Source organism: Hemiscyllium ocellatum, chromosome 18 (assembly GCF_020745735.1).
Source record: "Hemiscyllium ocellatum isolate sHemOce1 chromosome 18, sHemOce1.pat.X.cur, whole genome shotgun sequence".
NCBI classification, from domain to species: Eukaryota; Metazoa; Chordata; class Chondrichthyes; order Orectolobiformes; family Hemiscylliidae; genus Hemiscyllium; species Hemiscyllium ocellatum.
This window is the reverse complement of record NC_083418.1, coordinates 65,895,253-65,918,307: the sequence shown is the minus strand read 5'-3', so window position 1 is coordinate 65,918,307 and position 23,055 is coordinate 65,895,253.

Genomic DNA, 23,055 nt, shown 5'->3' with positions numbered 1-23,055 from the left:
GCTCTCGGTTTATGGATCCCTCAGTACATAGTTCTCCAAATTTGTTTTCCCAAATGTATACTTCATTGATAACTTCATCGAATATAATTTGTTGAAAGTCTGCTGAGGGATATAGATTAGTTAAGTGAGTGGGCAAAGGTCTGGCAGATGGAATACAAGAATGGTAAATGTGAGGTCATCCATGTTGGTAGGAGAAACAGCAAAATGGACTATTATTTGAAGGTGAAAATTTGCAGCATGCTGCTATGCAGAGGGACCTGGTGTCCTTCTGTATGAATCACAAAATATTGGTTTACAGATACAGCAGGTAATTAAGAAGACAAGTGGAATAGTGTCCTTCATTGTGAGATGGATGGAGTTTAAAAATAGGGAGGTTATGCTGCAGCTATATAGAATGCTGGTGAGGTCATATCTGGAATACTGTGTACGGTCTTGGTCTCCTTACTTGAGGAAGGATGTACTGGCACTGGAGAGTTCATTTGGTTGATTCCTGAGTTGACAGGGAAGGTTTATGAGGAAGAATTAAGGAGACTAGGATTGGAATTTAGAAAAATGGTGGGGAGGGGGATCTGATAGAAATATATAAAACTATTAAGAGATTAATTAAGATAGAAGCATGGAAGTTGTTTCTGCTGGTGGGTGAAACTAGAACTCGGGGGGCAGAGCCTCAAAATAAGGGGGATCAGATTTAGATCTGAGTTTAGGACTGAGTCTTCACCCAAATGGTTTTGAATCTATATAATTCCTACCCAGTGAAGCAGTTGAGGCTACCTCATTGAATGTTTTTAAGGCAAGGATAGATTTTTGAACAGTAAAGGAATTAAAGGTTATGGCGAGTGGGAGGGTAAGTGGAGCTGAGTCCACAAAAAGATCAGCCATGATTGGTGGTGGAGGAGACTTGATGGGCCAGATGGCCTGCTCCTGCTCCTATTCCTTATGTTGTTATAGCATTTGTAAAAGTACATTACAAAACATCTTGAATTGAAAATTACAGAAGGAGCAACTAAATTTAACTTGTTTTCATGAAACATAGTCCGTTCTTATCTGTGCCTATGCATTTGCAATGCTTCTACTGTTAACAATGTACATTTTATATCACTCATTGAGCCCACGGAATGAGGGATCTTGTGGTGCAGTGGTAATGTTCATATCTCAAGACCAGAAGACCTGGGTTCACTGTTTGCCCAAGATATGTCACATGACAAGTGTGCACATATTGCTTTAAAATATCTACAATCCAGGCAGAAAGCTATTCCAATGGAAAATTACAGAAAGTGCAGTAGAAACAAGCTTTTCTCCCTGTACGCAGTGCTGGCTAAGTACAACTTTAATATTCTCAATGTTCAGAGTGTACATCTCTTGTCAGCCATTCAGCGCAAGGGTTATACTGATTCCAATGTACAATGACTGAAAGTTCCATGGTCCCTGCCCCGAATTCAGTTTGCAGAGTATGTGAAGAATGGCTGAAACATATGTTAGGTCTACAACAGCATAAACACGAGGATTGCCAGTGCAACATTATATTTTTTCATCATTATCATAGAATCATCACAGAATCCCTACAATGTGGAAACATGCTATTTGGCCTAACAAGTCTACACCGACCTTCTGAAGAGTATCCAACCCATAACTAATTCCCCTTCCCTATTACTTTTAAACTTTCTTTTCTATTAGCATCTAAGCCTAGACAGTCAATCAAAACAATGAACAGATGTACCTTACAGAGCAAATTATGGAAAATAAGTCAGATAATATATTTGCACAGTATTTGAATATGACTCCACACTTGACTGGATATATTCTACAGCCAGTCACAGCCAAGACCTGGAAGTACAAATGAGCATAGTGGAGCAGCTGCACAGGATGTCATGGGTCAGTCACTTGTTTAGATACTTGCTTTTATAATAACACTTGTATTTCCATTGTGCCTTTTATCACAGAATAATTGAAAGCACTTAATGCAATGATTTGCACAGCAGAATGATTGATCTTTATGTTCTAAGGAGAGACCGTCTGAGATGAGAGGGAGTGTTAAAATACAAAACATCAAGAATGTATAAAGGACACTTCCTGGAGTTTTCATCATTTGACCAAACTGCATGATCAATAATTTAAGGTATTCAAATCTACACAATATAAAGTACAGCAACTCATTCATGAAACATTAGATATTTTAAACATTGGAGGAGACTAGATAGTTGGGAGGCTAGTTAGTTAGGAGGCTAATTAGGTAGGAGGCTAGTTAGTTAGCCCACATTGAGTCTTGACCTTTCTCAAGGCTGATTTTACGCAGTACATTTTTGTTTTTGCTTTCTTTCCAAATTAACTGCGTATTCTTGTTTTCCCAGCAGTATTTTTAATATTGATTTTCTTTAGGGCATTATCAAGTAGAATTTTTAAATGTTCCAATTAATTTGATATGAACCATCATTTATATATTAATCCAACTGATATTCAGACACCCCTGCCCATGATAAAACATCATTTGAGATATATGATAACATTTAAACATAATCATGCCTCTCTTGGACTATCGTCAGCCCAACTTTGATCTTTGCAGAATAACTTATAAGAAACTGAATACTTTGAAGATTTGCTAAACTCTTCCATTACTCAGCTTGCATTTTGACCTTTGGCATAATCAGAAACTGGTGACATTGCGCATGCTGATAAGGAATTTCCTGCAGGCTTCTAGACTCAGTTATTTGGTTCAAGAGAGGACATCTGAAGACCAAACAATATGGAAACAATCAACTAGGAGAAAGTGAGGACTGCAGATACTGGAGATCAGAGTCAAAAAGTGTGGTACTGGAAAAGCACAGCCAGTCAGGTAGTATCCAAGGAGCAGGAGAGTCGACATTTCGAGCATAAGTCCTTCATCAGGAATGACAGTCAATGGAAACAGTCCATGGAAGCAGTCACTCCATTGTGATCTTCCCTAAGCTGACCAATTAGTGGCTGGAGGGAGAGCTCACTTAAGATCCAATTCAGAGCAGATAGTTAGTTAAAACTGGAAGGCCAATCAGGAAGTAACATTTGGAAAATGAAGGCAAAGGTGTCTGAATGTGGACGGATGCTTGTTGCAGCTTTTTGAAGTTCAGAACAAAAGTTTGTCTGCTGGACGATCTATAGCTGCAGCTAGACCATGCAGTTAGAGAGTTCTTCTCAACCTACCTACAGCATTGCTTCCCCAGCTCAGTTTTGCACTGAGAGGCTGCCTCAAGCAGGTCAGTGCAACAAGTGAAATCTCCGCATCTGTCAGAGAGCAGCATCAGGCTTTATTGAACATGTTATCTTCCACCACCTTTTGTTTCTGGACCTTTCCTTTTATTGACTGTTAGCTGCTTCATGACTTTATTTCTATTGTCATGACTTTGTCCTGGAGACTATTAAATTGCATTGTTGTTTTGATAGGTCTTTATTCTTCTTGAATGAAATGTTTCTCCCTGAAGGAAACCTGCACATTCTCAGACTCTCTGGATAATTCTGTTCTTCAAAAATATGCTGTTTCTGTCTTTTCCTCCCTGTGTGAAATCATAGCTTGTTATTAGGCAATGGCCCAATTTTTTTTCCTTCTAAACACTGAGCAACTCACTTCAATGATTTGCAAAACCCTAATTTATATGCATGTAAACAAATGTACAGACAACCTGGGTTTAAATTGCAAGATGTGAATTTCGCTAATGAATGTTAACGACCTTATTACCATGCACTTGCATCTTATTATTCACTAAACTGCTTCACTTCTATGTAGCTTCCAAATCTTCTCTCCTTCCTTGAAAAGCTGGATGGTGCCAATTCTCGACATAACCGACAAAGTAATTACCTGGCAACAGTTGCTCCCTCCCCCGAACCTTCATCCAACACTGTGTGTGCAACAATGTCTCTTCATGCTCCATGGGTACCATCCTGTTCCACTCTTCATCCAAGATGTCATCATCAAATCATCACACCCACTTCTGGACCAATTTATGGCCATTTCATTCCTTTAGGACTTCACTTTGTAGCACAGGGACACTTAGGATTTGCATGTTTTTTTGCCAGATATAAACAAGAGTGTTTTTTCACTCTGAGATCTGGCTCTGAGAGAGCTGGATCAGTATCAAGGCCTCTCCACATGTGAACAAAGGGTGAGCTGGTGATGCTTTGCACTGCAGAGATGCACACCTATTACATGCATTGACATAGGATGAATCTTAACTTTAACTGTTAAAGTTCACTCACTTTGAATTTATGCCAATCTAAGTGGTTTGCTTTGATTTTTAATTCAGACAGAGAGGTTGCACAGTCAAGGAGGTGGATCTGTTACTCTATAGCAGATGCCAGCACCTGATGCAGCAAACACACTGAATACGTTGCAAACAAACAGTCTAAATCGAATGGACCAATCCCCAGTCAAGGGAGAACATGATCAGTCCAGACTCCCACAGGCAGCATCTGATTCCAGGGGGCTCGCCATGGTTGATCTTTCATTCAAGAGCAAATATTGCAATGATTTCAGTTAGAGTGCATTGGCGATATCAATGTGGGCATTGTGCCAATATCTTACAGTGAGATGAAAGATGGGGCCGAGTTTGTTGATGGTGAATGGAGGAGGAATAAGTGGGGATGCTAGAGCTGCAGAGGTGCGAATCTGTCTGCAGCGAGTGAGCAAGAAGTGTGGAGGGCAGGGATGGTTGGAGGAAATAGCAGAAAAAGACATTCTGATGGCATATTGATGGCACAGGCCATAAAATCTGCAATTTTGTAAATGTATGTTCACTTCCACAATTTTAGTATTTTGTCAAGAGGCCCAGGTTAGGAGGAAGGATGTAAGGGAGGTATGGCAAATTTCCTTCCTTAAAGGACATACATACATCAGATGGGTTTTTCTATCAATCAGAAATGGTTCTCAGAACAACTCCACATAGGCTGATATCCCATTACCAAGTTACCCATTTTTACAAGTGGACAGTCCTTGACACTAATCCAGCTCCCTCCGAGCCTGCTCTCAGAATGAACATAACCCCAGGCACTCCTATTCTTATCTGTCAGCCTGGCCTCCCTGAATGGACCAGACTAACAGCCCCAGTCAGGGAATTCATATTCTATGAGGTCCACCTGGCTATCATTACAGTTCCATGGCCAACATTGTTGAGCATGGCTTTCAATTTCAAATTTATTGATTGAATCTAAATCATATAAGTTGTTATGGTGGGATTTGAAACTGTACCTCCAAAGTATGAGACTAGATCGACTGGATTACAGCTCTAATGATTTTGCCAAAAAGCCATTGCTTTCCTCAATAGCTTGCAGGTTGCAACCAAGGCACTGCAGACGCAAGTCAGGGACACTGAGGCTAAAGCTAAGGTATAGGTCTAGCAGCTGGGGAATGGGATATCTACGTTGTTCAAACCTCACATCCACTTAATGTGAGAGGTGACAGAATCTGCAATGCTTTCACATATTTCAGGAGGGATTATTTGTTTTGTGTCTGAACATCACAAAAGAGCACCATAACATTTCAGGATGTGAGAAAACCAATGATATTTGTTTCATTGTGTAACTGTCTGGAGACAATGAATAAGGTATTACTTATAAAACACAGTCAAAGAGGATGCTTAGGCATGGCAAGAGTACGTGAAAGGCTGATAGCACTCTGAACTGTTGTATAAGGCAGTTGGTATGTGGAGAGGTTCACCAATATCACAAGAGAAGTTCTTCCTTTCAAAATACAAAGAACTGCTCCAGGCATGAGCGAACCATTGTCCAAGTTGGTTCTCCAGTGATTGCTCTCTACGTTAACACTACATAGCTGAAGAAGTAGTATGTTGGGCCTGACAATAAACAATCATAAATAATATGCATTCAACTGCATTTTCTCCTTATTTCTGGTCTCACCAGCACGCGGCACAGGGAATAATCCCGAGATTACAACCCTCGAGCTCCCGCTTTTCCATTTTGTACCTAACTCCCCTAAATTCCTTTTGTAGGACCTCATCTCTTTTTCTGCTTATGTTGTTAGTGCTAGTCTAGACTTTACCTCTGGCTGTTCACCTTCGGCTTTCAGAATATCCCATGTACATCCAGAGACATCCTTGGCCTTGGCACCAGGGAGTAAACACATCATCCTGGAGTTTCACCCTCATTCATAGAAATACCTAACGGTGCTCCTGACTGTATCATGAGCATTTCGTCCCTCCCTGCTATACAACAGAGCCACTCATGATGCAACCTATCTGGCTGTTGCTGTTGCTCTGAGAGGCTATTCTGCCCCCAACAGTATCCAACGCAGCATACTTGTAAGAAAGGGGCATAGCCACAGCAAAGTCCTACACATCCTGCCTGTCTGTCCTGGCTGTCACCTATTTAGCTGCTTGAACCTTTAGTGTGACCACATCCCCAAAACTCCTATCTATAAAACTTTTTGCCTCCTGTATGTTCCTCAGTGACTCCAATTGCCACTCCAACTTATCAATGCAGTCTGAGAGGAGCTGCAGGTGGACACATCTCCTACAGACAAAGTTTTCAGGGGCATTTGGTTTCTCCCTGATCTCCCACATCTTAAAAGAAGAGCCATACCCACTCTAAGAACCGCCATTACTCCCCATCTAGTAACTACCAGATTAAAGGAAAAGGAAGGACCTCATGCTGTTGAACCTAAATGTTGCTCGCCAATCTCAGAAAAGCCGATGGCTCGCCAAGGTCTACACTTTAACCTCAAAGCAACGCTCTGACCTCATAGCTTCACCCTGAAAAGGCTGCTGACAAAATTGCCACTCCCGTGAGAGTTTACCTCCCTTTTACATGTTGCTGGTAAGAAGGAGAAACTCTCCCAGAATCATCCAGAATCCTTTTCAATCATTTCTCACTACTGCCTTCTGTCGGATGCTCTTCCTCGTGTTGAACACTGCATCCTCTGCAATCCTACCTAAGCTATGGTGACTGTGCTGGTTTCTTCCATAACCTTCCTCAGTCATTTCTCACCACTGCACTCACACTCTAGAAGTGTACAGGAATAAAGTTCTTTGTGTTTTCTCAGGGTCACGGAAACGTTGGCCTGTCTTTCTACCTTTGTCACTGCGTCTGGTGCATTTCAGGATTCTTGCTTTCCTCTTCCTCCTTGGAGGATTCCTCTCATGCATGCATCCAGCACGTATCCCTTCGGCATCTCTGATTTTGGAGGCTGCAGCATACCCCCATGATGTGGAAAACTCTATGTAGGCTGGATAGCATGAGGCCCCTGGTCAGGAGAGCTATGGTCTGTTCCAAAATGGTGGATGCAAGGTCAGTGTTATACCATATTTACTTTTGTCCTGTGGTTGTCTCAGGATTTCAAAGAGGTGTCATGAGTCAGATTTGGAGGGGTCCTCCTGAGGAAGTTAAAATGTCACAGAGGGGTCAGTTTCATGCTTTAATTCTCTTTCAGGGCGCACTGGGGACTTTAGGGTTAAAAATCCCACGACCGAAGGACTTACTGCAACAGCAACGGAAAGCGCATACTCTTTCAGTCCACACACGTAGATTCCCCCTCTTCGACCCAAGTAAGCTAGACAAGACCTTTGTCCTTTCCAGACAGGACTAATAGCCCTGGCCCCAACCCAGTTAACTGCTGCCCTCTCCCACTGTCTTATTTCCCCTCCATATTAACATAGGCATGTGAATCCTCCCAATTACCCACACATCCATAGGTATGTGAATTCCCCATTTGTAGCACACAGAACCTTTCGGCCTTAATTTCTTTCCATCAAAGCAATCACGGAAGACATGATAATCGGTTTCTACAGTCCATTCACACTTTATTACAGGACTCGACATTCATCGGGTTTTGTAAATTCATAATTACGAACTTTAAATTATGTGACAACAATCATCCATGTGATTGATAAGTCTTTGTTTAATTCCTGTTTAATGTCTCTGGGTGTAAGGCAGAGATTCATGAAGAAGAGTCACTGCAAATAGGCACTTGGCTACTTTGGAGACGCTTTGAATCTTTCACCGGCTGCCCGATAATAAAGCTCCTGCTGTTGTACAGAAAACTTGTGTCATTTGGATTTGTGGAACAAAGCGGACATCAACACTCCTTACAACCACCCACCATCCTTGCGTGCACCAAGGATCTTGCAAAGAGACTGGCATGTGTGAGTGCTCCAGTACGGATGGATCATAGCAGCTCTCTGGTTATCCAGTGCAGTCATGCACAATCTAGCTGTAATTGTCACATATGTGTTGGAATTTAAGATTTTGGATTGCTTTGCTGTTCATGAACCCTGCTGGTTAGCAAATAAATGCCCTTAAACCTTAATGGATAACATCAATCACACCATATGTTCATGGGACACCAGCAATGATTGAGAATCTTGATTTCCTCACTGCTTGGCTGGTGGCATCAAATGGGGACTGAGAAGAATAGATGGGATTTTGGCTGACATTGCATCAGTGACAGGCTGGATGCACTCATGAGTGGTGGGCTGCAAAATTTCATAGAGTTTTCTGGTTGCTCTTCCTGAAACAACATGCTTGTCAAAAAGTGCTAACCTTTTGTGATTGCAACCAAGTGTTTGTGTGCACAGTCTTGTGAAGATGCTTACATTTAATATTTGTTTGTGCACTTGGGTTTATAGAGTTGTTGATTGCTTTTCTTCACGGTAGTTTTTTTGGAGTTGATGGCTGTGACTCCTGGCTTGAAGGACCATGCATGGAGTCTTGGAATGGGGGAAGGGCATTGGCTGCAGCATTGGTTGAGTGGGGTTCGTGGCTGAGATAGGCCTGGAGCTTGGAGTCGTCAACTGCACCAGCACTAGTACAGAGTGGGGACTCCTGGCTGCAGGTAGACCTGGAGTGGGGACCTTTCAGGTGTCCTGGAGCAAAGTTTGGGACCCTGGCTGATGAAGATGAACTCTACTTAAACATTTTCTTTTAGTTCTTCTCTACCTCAAAATGGTGCCGACTTGCAGCAACAGAACACTTTTCACTGTATCTCCCTCGATATATGAGACAATAAATCATTCATTCATTCATTCTTGCTGGGCTGTTTGTTTCAAAGAGGTTGAAGAGTGGACACTGGGAAAAAAAAACTAGGAGGACATCTTCAGAAGGTCACAAGTCTTGTAATAACTGATTCTTTATTACAGAACCACTGTCTGGGGTTGGGACTGTCATGATGCAGTTTCTACTTTGGAGATTGTTTAAGGTTTTCATTTGGTGGCCAGTCTGGTGAAGGGAGACAACTTGCCAGCTAAGTTCTCCTGTTTCTGAAAAGCCTCTTATTGGGAGTCCAACATCCATTGCAGTCAAACATTTCCTTTCTACATATCTGCTGAAGTTGGTACCATTCATTTTTATGTTTTTTTTTGTTAGATTACATTCACATGTTATTCTTTCTGTCCTTATCTGTTTCTTGGTCTTCCTTTGCTATATTGTGAAAGCTGCCCAACCATCAGAATTTTTAAAAAGTATTTCTGGCCACTTCAGAAGTTTTTTTCTTTTGAACTTAAACAATCCTTCATTCCATTGTCAGCCACCATTTTGTTTTGAGTTTTTGAACCTTGAAGCAATGTATAGTTGTTGTAAATAATTCTTTAAAGTCTATGCATCACCTCTGCACTTTTATTTATTTAATGTATTTCCCCATCCATCTCAGTCAATTTATATCACATGGCTATATAATTTCTCTTCTTCAAAATTAACAGTGTTGCTTCAGATTGAACTACCTCAGTTTCAAACATTATGTAACATTCTATCATATTATGGTCACTCTTCCCTAATTGGGTTGATGGTTAGACTTTCACACCAGAATGTTCCTGGCAATCTTTCCACATGTTTGAGTAATTCCTCATGATTGGTATGGTAGTTTTGACAACCGGTGATGGTTATTACTTTCCCATTGATTGGTTACTTAGGCCCCTCAATTGGTCCAGTGGTGTGTAAAACAACAAACACCTAGGAGTAACATTCCAGTACAGACAGGAGGTAAACATCACTGTTCCCCTCTCGCCCCTGCCATCTGCACTAAATTTAGGCCAAATTCCCACCTATCTGACTCACACAGGGAGTGGCGGGGTTGGAGAAAATTCTGGTCCTAGCTATGAACTTGCAATGTTTTAATTGGGCCTTGATAATGAGTTAATTTGAACATCACAACTTCACATGTTTTGTTTCATAACATCTAGTCATTTGCGAATAATGTAAGTAGCTACTCTACACCTAACCTCACGGATTGTGTTCTTTCCTAGAGAAAAGCTCTCCTTCTTGTGCAATGGGCATACCGTTTCTGTGATTGGATGAAGGCGATCTTTTGATGCAGTGGTAATGTTGCCACATTTGAACCACTGGAGGTGCCAGTTCAAAGCATATGCTGAAGAGATGTATCATATCACATCTGAAAACACCTTGGTAATCTATTAGCTATTTCCCCACAAGAAGTTTGAGTGCAAGCAGCAGTGGAGGTAAGACAAATCCAGAAGACTGCAGCTGAGGTAAGGCAGTTTTTTAAAATTACTTACCGGTAACAGGCAGTGGTGTTTTCTCTTACACAGAAGGAGCGGGAGCAGCAAAGGAAGTGACGAGGACCAGAGGGGCAGCTGGGAAGGAAAGCAGTGAGTATAAATACTCGCCCTTCGACGCCAACGGCCATTTTGAGTGCAAGCAGCAGTGGAGGTAAGACGAACCCGGAAGACTGCAGCTAAGGTAAGGCGGTTTTTAAAAATTACTTAGCAGTAGTGGGCAGCGGTGTTTTCTCTTACACAGAAGGAGCGGGAGCAGCGGAGGAAGTGACAAAGACCAGAGGGGCAGCTGGGAAGGAAAGCAGTGACCATATATATCAGCAAGTGGGGTATGGATGCTAGGGCAGTTGCTTGCTCCTCCTGCAGAATGTGGCAGGTGGGAGACAGGGCACATATCTCCGCTGGCTACATCTGCAGGAAGTGCACCCAACTCCAGCTCCTTGAAAACCGTGTTAGGGAATTGGAGCTGGAGCTGGATGAACTACAGATCATTTGGGAGGCTGAGGGGGTAATTGAGAGGAGTTACCAGGAGTTGGTCACTCCTAAGGCTCAGGACATGGATAAATGGGTTACAGTTAGGAGGAGGAAAGGGGACAGACAGTGTAGAGATCTCCTGTGGACATTCCCCTAATCAATAATTATACCATTTTGGATACTACTGGGGGGGCGATGACCTACCAGAGGAAAGCCATAGCAGTCAGTTCTCTGGCACTGAGCCCGACATTGTGGCAAAGAAGGGAAGGGGGCAGAATAGAAAAGTACTCGTGGTAGGGGACTTGATTGTTAGGGGAATCGACGGGAGATTTTGTGGTCAGGATCGGGATTCCCGAAAGGTATGTTGCCTCCCTGGTGCCAGGGTCAGGGACGTCCCCGATCGGGTGTATAAAGTTCTAAAAGGGGAGGGCGAACAGCCAGAAATCTTGTTATATATTGGCACTAATGATATAGCCAGGAAAAGGATTGAGGATATAAAATGTGATTTCAGGGAGTTAGGATGGAAGCTGCAAAGCAGGACGAACAGAGTAGTGTTCTCTAGTTTACTACCGGTGCCACGAGATAGTGAGGCGAGGAACAGGGAGCGGGCACAGCTTAGCACGTGGCTGCGGAGCTGGTGTAGGAGGGAGGGCTTCAGATATGTAGATAATTGGGATGCCGTCTGGGGAAGGTGGGACCTATACAAGAAGGACAGGTTGCATCTGAACTGGAAGGGGACCAATGTCCTGGGTGGAAAGTTTGTTCGAGTAGTTCAAGAGGGTTTAAACTAGTATGGCAGGGGGGTGGGAACCTGAGCTGTATACCGGTGGTGAGAGTTGATGCAGATGAGGCAATAGCAAGTGGTAGACCAGGTAGTGGGAAGGACTTTCATGGGAAGGAACCAAGGGATCAGTTAAAGTGTGTTTGCTTTAACGCAAGGAGTATCAGGAATAAAAGTGACGAACTTAGAGCATGGATCAGTACCTGGTGCTATGATGTTGTGGCCATAACAGAGACATGGGTTTCTCAGGGGAAGGAATGGTTGCTGGATGTTCCAGGGTTTAGAGCATTTAAAAAGAATAGGGAGGGGGGAAAAAAGAGGAAGGGGTGTAGCACTGCTAATCAGAGAGGGTATCACAGCTACAGAAGTTTCCATTGTCGAGGAGGATCTGCCTACCGAGTCAGTATGGGTGGAAATTAGGAACAACAAGGGAGCAGTCACCTTGTTATGGGTTTACTACAGGCCCCCAAAAGCAGCAGGGAGATGGAAGAAAGTATTGGTCGGCAGATTTTGGAAAAGTGTGGACGTAGTAGGGTTGTTGTAATGGGTGACTTTAACTTTCCCAATATTGATTGGAACCTCCTTCGAGCAGAAGATTTGAATGGAGTTGTTTTTGTAAGGTGTGTTCAGGAGGGTTTCCTAACTCAGTACGTTGACAGGCTGACGAGGGGAGAGGTCATTCTAGACTGGGTGCTCGGAAACGAGCCGGGGCAGGTATCAGATCTTGTGGTGGGAGAGCATTTTGGTGATAGTGACCACAACTGCCTCACATTCCACATAGCTATGGAGAAGGAGAGGATTAGGCAAAATGGGAGGATATTTAATTGGGGAAGAGGAAACTATGATGCGATTAGACATGAGTTAGGAAGCATGGACTGGGAGCAATTGTTCCATGTTAAAGGCACTATAGACATGTGAAGGCTGTTTAAGGAACAGCTGTTGCGAGTGATGAATAAATATGGCCCTCTGAGATAGGCAGGAAGGGGTAAGATAGAGGAACCTTGGATGACGAGAGTGGTGGAGCTTCTCGTCAAAAGGAAGAAGGTAGCTTACATAAGGTGGGGGAAGCTAGGGTCAAGCTCAGCTCTAGAGGATTACAGGCAGGCAAGGAAGGAGCTCAAAAATGGTCTGAGGAGAGCCAGGAGGGGGCACGCGAAAGGCTTGGCAGAACGGATTAGGGAGAACACAAAGGCATTTTACACTTATGTGACGAATAAGAGAATGGTCAAAGAAAGAGTAGGGCCGATCAGAGATAGCATAAGGAACTTGTGTGTGGAGTCTGAGGAGATAGGGGAAGCCCTAAATGAGTTTTTTGCTTCTGTCTTTATGAAAGAAACAAACTTTGTAGTGAATGAAACCTTTGAAGAGCAGATGTGCATGCTGGAATGGATAGAGATAGAGGAAGCTGATGTGCTGAAAATTTTGTCAAACACTAAGATTGACAAGTCGCCAGGTCCAAACCAGATTTGTCCTCAGATGCTTTGGAAAATGAGAACTGCAATTGTTTCACCGCTTGCGAAGATCTTTTCATCCTCGCTCTCCACTGGAGTCGTACTGAGGACTATGGAGAGGTAAATGTAATTCCTCTCTTCTAGAAAGGAAATAGGGAAATCCTCGGCAATTACAGACCAGTTAGTCTCACGTTTGTCTTCTGCAAGGTGTTAGAAAGGATTCTGAGGAATAGGATTTATGACCATCTGGAAGAGCATGGCTTGATTAAATGCAGTCAACACGGCTTTGTGAGGGGCAGGTAATGCCTCACAAACCTTATTGAGGTCTTTGAGGATGTAACTCGAAACGTTGGTGAGGGATGAGCTGTGGATGTGGTGTATATGGACTTCAGCAAGGCATTTGATAAGGTTCCCCATGGTAGGCTCATTCAGAAGGTCAGGAGGAATGGGATACCAGGGAACTTAGCTGTCTGGATATAGAATTGGCTGGCCAACAGAAGACAGCAAGTGGTAGTAGAAGGAAAATATTCTGCCTGGAAGTCAGTGGTGAGTGGTGTTCCACAGGGCTGTGTCCTTGGGCCTCTACTCTTTGTAATTTTTATTAATGACTTGGGATGAGGGAATTGAAGGATGGGTCAGCAAGTTTGCAGATGACACAAAAGTTGGAGGTATCGTTGACAGTATAGAGGGCTGCTGTAGGCTGCAGCGGGACATTGACAGAATGCAGAGATGGGCTGAGAAGTGGCAGATGGAGTTCAACCTGGATAAATGTGAGGTGATGTATTTTGGAAGGTCAGATTTGAAAGCTGAGTATAGGATTAAGGACAGGATTCCTGGCAGTGTGGAGGAACAGAGGGAGTTTGGTGTGCAAGTACATAGATTCCTTAAAATGGCCACCCAAGTGGACAGGGTTGTTAAGAAAGCATATGGTGTTTTGGCTTTCATTAACAGGGGGATTGAGTTTAAGAGGCATGAGATCTTGTTGCAGCTCTATAAAACTTTGGTTAGACCGCATTTGGAATACTGCGTCCAGTTCAGGTCGCCCTATTATAGGAAAGATGTGGATGCTTTGGAGAGGTTTACCAGGATGCTGCCTGGACTGGAGGGCTTATCTTATGAAGAGAGGTTGACTAAGCATGGATTTGTTTCATTGGAGAAAAGGAGGAGAAGAGGGGACCTAATTGAGGCATACAAGATAATGAGAGGCATAGATAGAGTCGATACTCAGAGACTATTTCCCCAGAGAGAAATGGCTAACACGAGAGGTCATAGTTTTAAGCTGGTTGGAGGAAAGTATAGAGGGGATGTCAGACGCGGGTTCTTTACAGAGAGTTGTGAGAGCATGGAATGCGTTACCAGCAGCAGTTGTGGAGGCAGAGTCATTTGGGACATTTAAGAGACCGCTGGACATGCATATGGTCACAGAAATTTGAGGGTGCATACATGAGGATCAATGATCAGCACAACATCGTGGGCTGAAGGGCCTGTTCTGTGCTGTACTGTTTAATGTTCTATGTTCTATCATTTAAATTCCTCCATGAATGTCAGCATCACTGAAACAGCAAATATTGACCATCATTGATTGGTCTTTGACAAGATGGTGTTGAGGACCGTTCCTAAACCTTTGGTGTCTGTCAGTTAGGAGTGTCAACAATGCTGTTTGGCAGGAAGCATCAGTGACAATTAAGGTAAACTGATATGGGAACAGGTGTGAATGGAGTTGGGATATCTTTGCCAACCATTAAAACTGGAAGAAGAGACCCTGATTTGGGATTTGTTCTCCCACTAGTGGGGCAGAAGATTGTGAACACTGAAGCTGCATTCCTGACAAAACAGGTTCAATGATGGAAAAAGCAATAGGTTTGGTAAAAAAAATCTCTAAACTTCCTAAAATCTTCTTAAATCACAGTAGGACTTCAGGAATCCTGGTCCATAGTCCTCTTGAAGGAATTGTAAACCAGAGTCAGGATGTGAGAATTTTGATTTGAAGACAACTTCAATTAGTTATGCCCATGTTCCTCTTGCTGACTCATGCCCATCTCCAGTGTCATGCCAGCCAACTGATAGCTTTTACATACACATTCACCCATGATACACTCAACACAAAAACACTAAATCTTTTAGTAACAATGGCCTCTGGCAAAAAGCTTAAAACAGCAATCCATGAGAGAAGAAAATTCAATTATTACAATCCTATAAAAGTTTCAATCAACCAGACAAGCAAATAATTAGCAGCAGAAATTATAAGTACATGGTGCTTCATTACTTTTTGTGGATCAGATTTGAGCAATTGACATTCAAGTAAACAAGTCGATGATTGTGGTGCTGGAAAAACACAGCCAGTCAGGTAGCAGCCGAACAGCAGGAGAGTTAATGTTTCGACCTCATCAGGATGAAGAACTTACACTTGAATCGTTGATTCTCCTGCTCCTCGGATGCTGCCTGACCCTCTGTGCTTTTCCAGCATCACACTCTTCGACTCTGATCTCCAGCACCTGCAGTTCTCACCTTCTCCAATTCAAGTAAATAAAGCTTGAGCTGTCAATAAAGCAGTGTTGCCCTTTTTCTGTTCCCGTTTTAAATGAATGAAGATTGGGAATAGAACTCTGCTCTAATGATATACCGATTGTTAAACCAAGATGAGTTCATGTATCTCTAACGATCACAAGCATCTTCTTTTTCACAAAGTGAGATTCAAGCTAGGGAATGGTTTGCCCCTGATTACTGTTGACTTCAAATTTGTTGGGACTTCTTGATGATGCAATCAGTCAAATGTTCCCAGTCACTCTCACCTCACCTCTGGAATTCACATTTGGACCAGGGAAGGAATGAGGTCAGGATCTAATTGAAATTTAAACTGAGCATCAAGTTATTGTTGTCATGTTGCTTGATAACACAGTTGCATTTACCATTCATTAATTTACTCATTATGGTAGGTTGGCAGCGGAATAATCAGTTGGATTACATTTGCCCCATTTTTTGAAGATGGGACAGGCTTGGAAAATCTTTCATTTTATCCAGTAGATGTCAGTGGAAGAGCCTAGTTCAAATTACAATTCCTGCTGGAGTGCAAGCCTTCAGTAACATAGCCAGGATGTTATTGGGACAGAGATGTCATTGGTGTATGGAACCAAAGTATTCAGTTATTTCTTCATTTCATGTGGAGTAAATCAAACTGGCTACAGATTTGTATCTCTGAAGCTTTGGATCAACTCAGCAACTCTGGCTGAAGATTTCACATATTTCTGTCAGCATCTTGCAATCACACGTCATCATCGAGTCTTGGGAAATTAATTGAGTCTCTTCCTTTGGTTAGTTATTCAATTGCCCATTGCGAACCCTGATCTGATTTGGAAGAGCTTTAATCTGATTCTTGCGAATAACAGTTGCAAATTCACAATAAATCTTTGACAAATGTCTCCCTAAATCATCAAGCCAACAAAGAGGAACTTCTGCTGAAAGGTCATTCTCCTGCAATAATAGCTTTGTTTCTGTCTCCATGGATACTGACATTCTTGATGAAGGGTTTATGCCTGAAACATTGATTCTCCTGCTCCTCAGATGATGCCTGACCTGCTGTGCTTTTCCAGCGCTATACCTTTTGACTCTGAACTCTAGCATCTACAGTTCTCATTTTCACCACAGATACTGCTGGGCTTGGTGAATATGTTCAAAAATTTGAAATGAAGGAAATCTTCCAAGTTCTGCTGAAGTATTAACTGGCCAGAGGAAATAATCTCTTCCTCACTGTTTTGGAACAAAAAAAAATGCTACAGCTCGCTTTCTGAAAGCAATTGATAACTTGTCACTCTCCATAACCAGAAACGTGTGAGGGCAGCAGCTCCAAAGACTGGTCTGTTTATTGCCAGCTCAAAATTAACAGAGGTTTGGAAAAAAAACTGTGTGCAAAGTGATACAATTCAGTTTCAGGTTTAACAGTTCTCAGGGATTGTTAGGCTAGTGTAGTCTGAATTTAGAGATCACTTTGTCCATCTTCCATCCATAAAACAGGCACAACAAAATCCAATGTCTTTGAGATGCTCGCCATTCCTTCTTGCAACACGCACTGAGATTTCTTTTGAAAGGTTAAGTCCAACTAATACGATCCCTGCTGATGTTACGTCTGGGCAAATAAGATCTGGGAAGGAAATCTGACCTGCTAGATCATTTAAAAAAAACGAACTTGGCAGTCTTTAACTGAAGCATAAGCACACAAAGCAGCAGACCTGCTTTTAACAATAAAAGAGAAGCGTATTTCACAAAAAAAAACAAAATAAAGCAAAGCAAGCTGTCAACATGTAAGATAACTTGAAAGGTTTCAAAACACATGGCCAAACAAAGTCCTGCCTATTTCCAACACTAATACTTCAAGTTAATCAAAATCCAAAGAAAGTTTCTTTCTAAAATCAAATATGTAGGTTTAACTTAATTGCTTATTCTCAGCTTCTGCAATGCAAACTGTAAAGCTTTTTCCTTGAATCCCACAAGTCAGATATAGATTACCTTAGTTCTGAACAACCAATATAGATTTCTGAGCAGACACTGCTGACCTGGAAGCTTCATAAACAAGTCTTCTTTTACTGAGGCAACTGATTTCCTTATCTGCTCTGAGAATCAACTTTTCTAGGAGAAATTATACTTGTTTTTACTCCAACTAAAGATTCTTTTGACCTGAATCCTAAAGCTTTTGAATGAAGTTCCAAAAAAATAAATACTTGCCCATCCTAGATTCTGTGATAGCTAAAGGCTTATTTTTGTTTTCCTCCTGTCATAAATCTACATGGAGTACAGAAACTTCCATCCACATTCCAAGCTTCCAGTCACCTGTTCTCTCTGGCATGTACTGGTTTGAAGTCATGGTGCTGAAAAGACTGTCCTAATGAACTTTTATCCACCCTCATGTAAAATCAAGCAATACCCATATGCCCCTACTTTGAAATGCAAACTCTATAAAAAGTTATATTCATTCACAGTATAAATGAAAGGGGAACTTTTGACAGATTTAATGGCTATGCGAAGAAACTTAAAGCATCCTGAGCAACATGAAATATGGCAAGAAATCTCAGAGAATCACAAGAGAACTTTGTTCACCCCAGTCCAACACCAGCTCCTCCACATCCAAAGAAATCCAACAGAGCCTTTCCTGGGAGCAACCAGTTGTGATTTCAGACAGAGCTCCAGATAATGAGATGAGATTCTTGCTAGGTAATGGTGAGAGGCCTGTTAAGGCAAATTATTTCCTAGGATCACTGTAATTCTTGTAGTTTCCTATCACACCACAGGATAGAGAGAAAGTGAAGTTTCTGACATGAAAGCCAGAGCTACATGGCTACTCCAGCTTGTTGTTTGTTCCTTCGGACTGCCATCTTGATGAGCTTGAACCAATGTCTAAGGGTATGTTCCTGCTTTCCATGTCCACAGATCCTGAAAACTGCCTTGTGCTAGCCTGCCTATGCCATCGTGTCCCACCTCCAATGCATTTGCACAATGCTGCTGTACTTCAGTGCTTCACCTCAAGTGCATTGGCATCTCTTATTGAAATGTTGCAGCACCATTACTTTTTGAACAAGGACAGGCACCCAACTCATAAATCAAACCAGGGAATATTTCAGGGTTGGCCGCTTGGTTCCTTATTGAGCACTGACCTTGAGGCTTGCAGTGTCCCTGCCTTGCCTTTTTTTGATTTGACCAATCAGTAGAGCTCACAGTGCTGCTGTAATGCCTTGCTGTTTAGTGCTAGCAATCAGCAGTCAAGGGTGTGGACACATTGCTGAGCTGCATATCTGCACGTCAATGTCAATTTCATTGCACTTGTTTCAGTGAAAAATGCATGTCTCAAAATCTAAGCAGAATTGTCCTCACGCATATCCAGGGATGAATCTGTCAGGCGAGGGTTCCCAGCACATGAAATCAAAGACAATGTATAATATCAGTGTAAACACTACAACAGGATCAGACGCCCAGTCTGGGTTCTCTCAGTCAGGTGGTCTCTTTAGTCATGGGGGGTGAGATCACGATCAACCCTTGGAGGAGGTGGAGGAGTTGTGTGGTGATGGCATCCTCTTGCCCAGTGTGACTGTGGATATGCTGCTGGTACCTTCTTGATGCAAAAGAAAGGAAGCATCATGTACAAGTGCTCTCAGTTTGGAAAGTTAAAACCATGGTAACAGTTGAGTCAATGTAAGTGTTGCGCAACAAGGAATATGGCTTCTCACTTGATTACCAATGCACACATCTCCGCAAGAGCGGCCTCAGTCGAAGCCAGCCAATGATGGATCCCGTCCTCATAGTGAGTGAGTAGATATTTGCTGGGCACTCCAGCATCTGTCCAGACGCTTTAGGATCTGTTATGGGCTGTTCTCTCCTTGAATGAGAGAAAAGAAGAGATTGAGTGAGATGGAAGTGTTTGGCATATTTGGTTTCTAGTGCAGGTGGGATAAAGATGGTGAGGTAACCTGAGTCAGAGAGTAGGCAGTGCAGAGGACACGCACGGGTAGTAGGGTGAGAGCTTGGGGGTACTGACAGCAAGTGAACGGAGATGTTTCCGAAGTGCCTGTTTCCATACTGTAGGGAATCTAATCTAATCTAAAATGCCATTGTACATCCAGAAAAGCTTTAGCATTCAAATGCCTCTCTTTATGGCTGCACACACTCCCAGAAGGCATGTCAGATATGAAGAAATGGGTGCCATTATTTTCTGGAGAGGGACATTCTGCTGGATTGGGAGGGTTGTTGAGGAGGGCTATCTTCTTCCCTCAAGGACTGCAATGGAGGAGGCCACAACACCAGGCCCGAGGTTTCTAACCAGGGTTCAGCCATCCAGTGGAATGACCAGCAATGCAGGACGAAGGTCAAAGGTCTTTTGTGTTCTGCCAGGATATGTGTTACCATCTTCCCTTTACCATTTCTCATTTTCTGTCTCCTGCCCATGCTGCATTCCTCTCGCATTTACATGCAGCATCTTTCTTGATGCGGAGGAGCCGGTGTTGGACTGGGGTGGACAAAGTTAGAAATCACACAACACCAGGTTATAACCCAACAGGTTTATTTGGCAGCACTAGCTTTTGGAACACTGCTCCTTCATCATGTAGTTGTGGAGTATAAGAACATAAGACATAAAATTTATAGCAAAAGATTACAGTGTCATCCAGTGATATATTGAACAAACCTGGATTGTTTAGTCTTTCATCATTTAGAATGCAGGTTTCCATTCATTAATATGTGAATGGAAGAACTTCTCGAGATAACTTAAGGTTTTATAACAAAAGGTGATATCTCAGCTCAGACAATGCATTAAAGTTGTGAGGTCAGAGTCTTTTGGTATCCCAGTCCTGAGTCAGACTGATTCTATTTCCAAAGTGGAATTTACAGATTATTACATGTATTGACTGCATGCATTGACTGCCTGCAGATTGTGTATTTTTTAAGCAAAATTGAATATATCTGCAAATATAATTCTGCAAATACAAATTCACCCTTCAAAGTTTGTGAGAAGATTTGTAGCTCGGGTGCTCGTTGGTGTGGTTCTGTTCGCCGAGCTGGGAGTTTTTGTTGCAAATGTTTCGTCCCCTTTCTAAGTGACATCTTCAGTGCTTGGGAGCCTTCTGTGAAGCGCTTCTGTGCTGATTCCTCGGCATTTATAGTGGTTTGAATCTGCCGCTTCCGGTTGTCAGTTGCTGTCCGCTGCAGTGGTTGGTATATAGGTTCTATGTCGATGTGTCTGTTGATAGAATTTGTGGATGAGTGCCATGCCTCTAAGAATTCCCTGGCTGTTCTCTGTTTGGCCTGCCCTATAATAGTGGTGTTGTCCCAATCGAATTCATGTTGTTTGTCATCTGAGTGTATGGCTACGAGGGATAGCTGGTCATGTCGTTTCGTGGCTAGTTGGTCATGGATGCGGGTTGTTAGCTGTCTTCCTGTTTGTCCTATGTAGTGTTTTCCATGAACACCAACTAGCCACAAAATGACACGACCAGCTATCCTGTTCTTATGAGGTCATCCTTGTGCACCTTCAGGTGTCCGTCATGTTCCTCCTCAGATGAACAGATCCTGTGTATGCATAGGGCTTCTCTGTTGGCTGTTTTAATATGTTTAGGGTGGAAACTAGAGAGGTGCAGCATTGTGAGGTTTTTTGTGGGTTTGTGGTAAAGTGAGGTGCCCATCATAATGGATATGCATGTGTCCAAGAATGAGGAAGATACTAAAGAGTAGTCCACGGTAAGTCTGATGTTGGGATGAAACTCGTTGATATCACTGTAATTGTTTCAGTGACTCCTCACCATTGGTCCAGAGGAAGAAAATGTTGTCAATATACAGAATCCTGACAATGTGGACATAGGCCCTTCAGCCCAAGAAGTATACTCCGACCTTCTGAAGAGTAATCCATTCAGACCCATTTGCTCTTGACTAATGCACCTAACCTACACATCCCTGAACACTATAGGCAATGTTTAGCATCGCCAATTCACCCACCCTGCACATCTTTGGACAGTGGGAGGAAACTGTGGCAACCGAAGGAAACCCACATGGACAAGGGGAGAATGTGCAAACTTCACACAGACAGTCATCCAAGGCTGAAATTGAACCCAGGTCCTTGGTGCTTAAGGCAGCTGTGTTAACCATTGAGCCACCAGGCTGCCCCAAGGATATGGCCATATCTGGTAAAAAGCGTTGGAGGTCCTGTGCAGCAAGAAAGTTTGTTGGTATTGTGTAGTAAGGCTGTTGCCGCAATGCTGTCATCGTGGGGGATGCTGGTGTTGTGTGCTGAAACATCCATTGTAATGAGGAATGTTCCTGCTTCAACTAGTCCATGGATGCTGAGTTTCTGTAAGAAATCTGTAGTGTTGTTAAAGAAGCTGGGGGTCCCCTGTACAATGGGTTTCAAGATGCCCTTGACATACCCATAGAGGGTTTCACACGGGGTTCCATTTCCTGATAATATGGGACATCCTAGTGTGTTGGTTTTCTGTATCTTTGGAAGGCAGTAGATGTCACCTATGCAAGAGGTATATGGATGAGAGTGTGTAAGGAACCCTGAAGCACTGGATTAAAAGTCTTGATCAATGTGTTATAGTTCATGGGTGTGTTCTTTGGTTGGATTGGCCAGTAGTTGCTTTGTCAAAGGCATCTTGAAACCCATTGTACAGGGGACCCCCAGCTTCTGTAGTGACACCACAGATCTTACAGAAACTCAGCACCAATGGACTAGTGGAATCGGGAACAGTTCAGCTCTCCATACCAGCATCCTCCATAATGACAATATCGCTGCAACAACCTCAGGACTCAACACCAACAATTGCCAATCTCTGAGCACCATCCTACAACTCATCTGTTTCACCCTCGACCACAACATTTCCACCTTGACAACCAGTTCTTCATCCAGAAACACGGAACAACCATGGGGGCCAAGTTTTCACCCCAATATGCCAACATTTTCATACACAAGTTCGAACAAAGCTTCTTTTCTGCACAGGACCTCCAACCAACACCATACATCAGATATATTGACAACATTTTCTTCCTCGAGACCCATTGTGAGGAGCCATTGAAACAGCTACATAATGATATCAATGAGTTTCATCCCACCAGCAGACTTACCATGGACTAGTCTTCAGTATCTGTCTCATTCTTGGAAATATGCATCTCCATCAAGGGTGGGCACCTCAGTGTCTCATTCTATTGCAAACCCACAGACAACTTTACAATGCTGCAGTTCTCCAGCATTGGAGAAACAGCCACCCCCTATGGACAAGCCCTACGCACACACAGGATCTGTTCAGATGAGGAGGAATGTGACGGACACCTGAAGGTGCTCAACGATGCCCTCATAAGAACAAGGTACGACATTCAACTCATCCATTGCCAG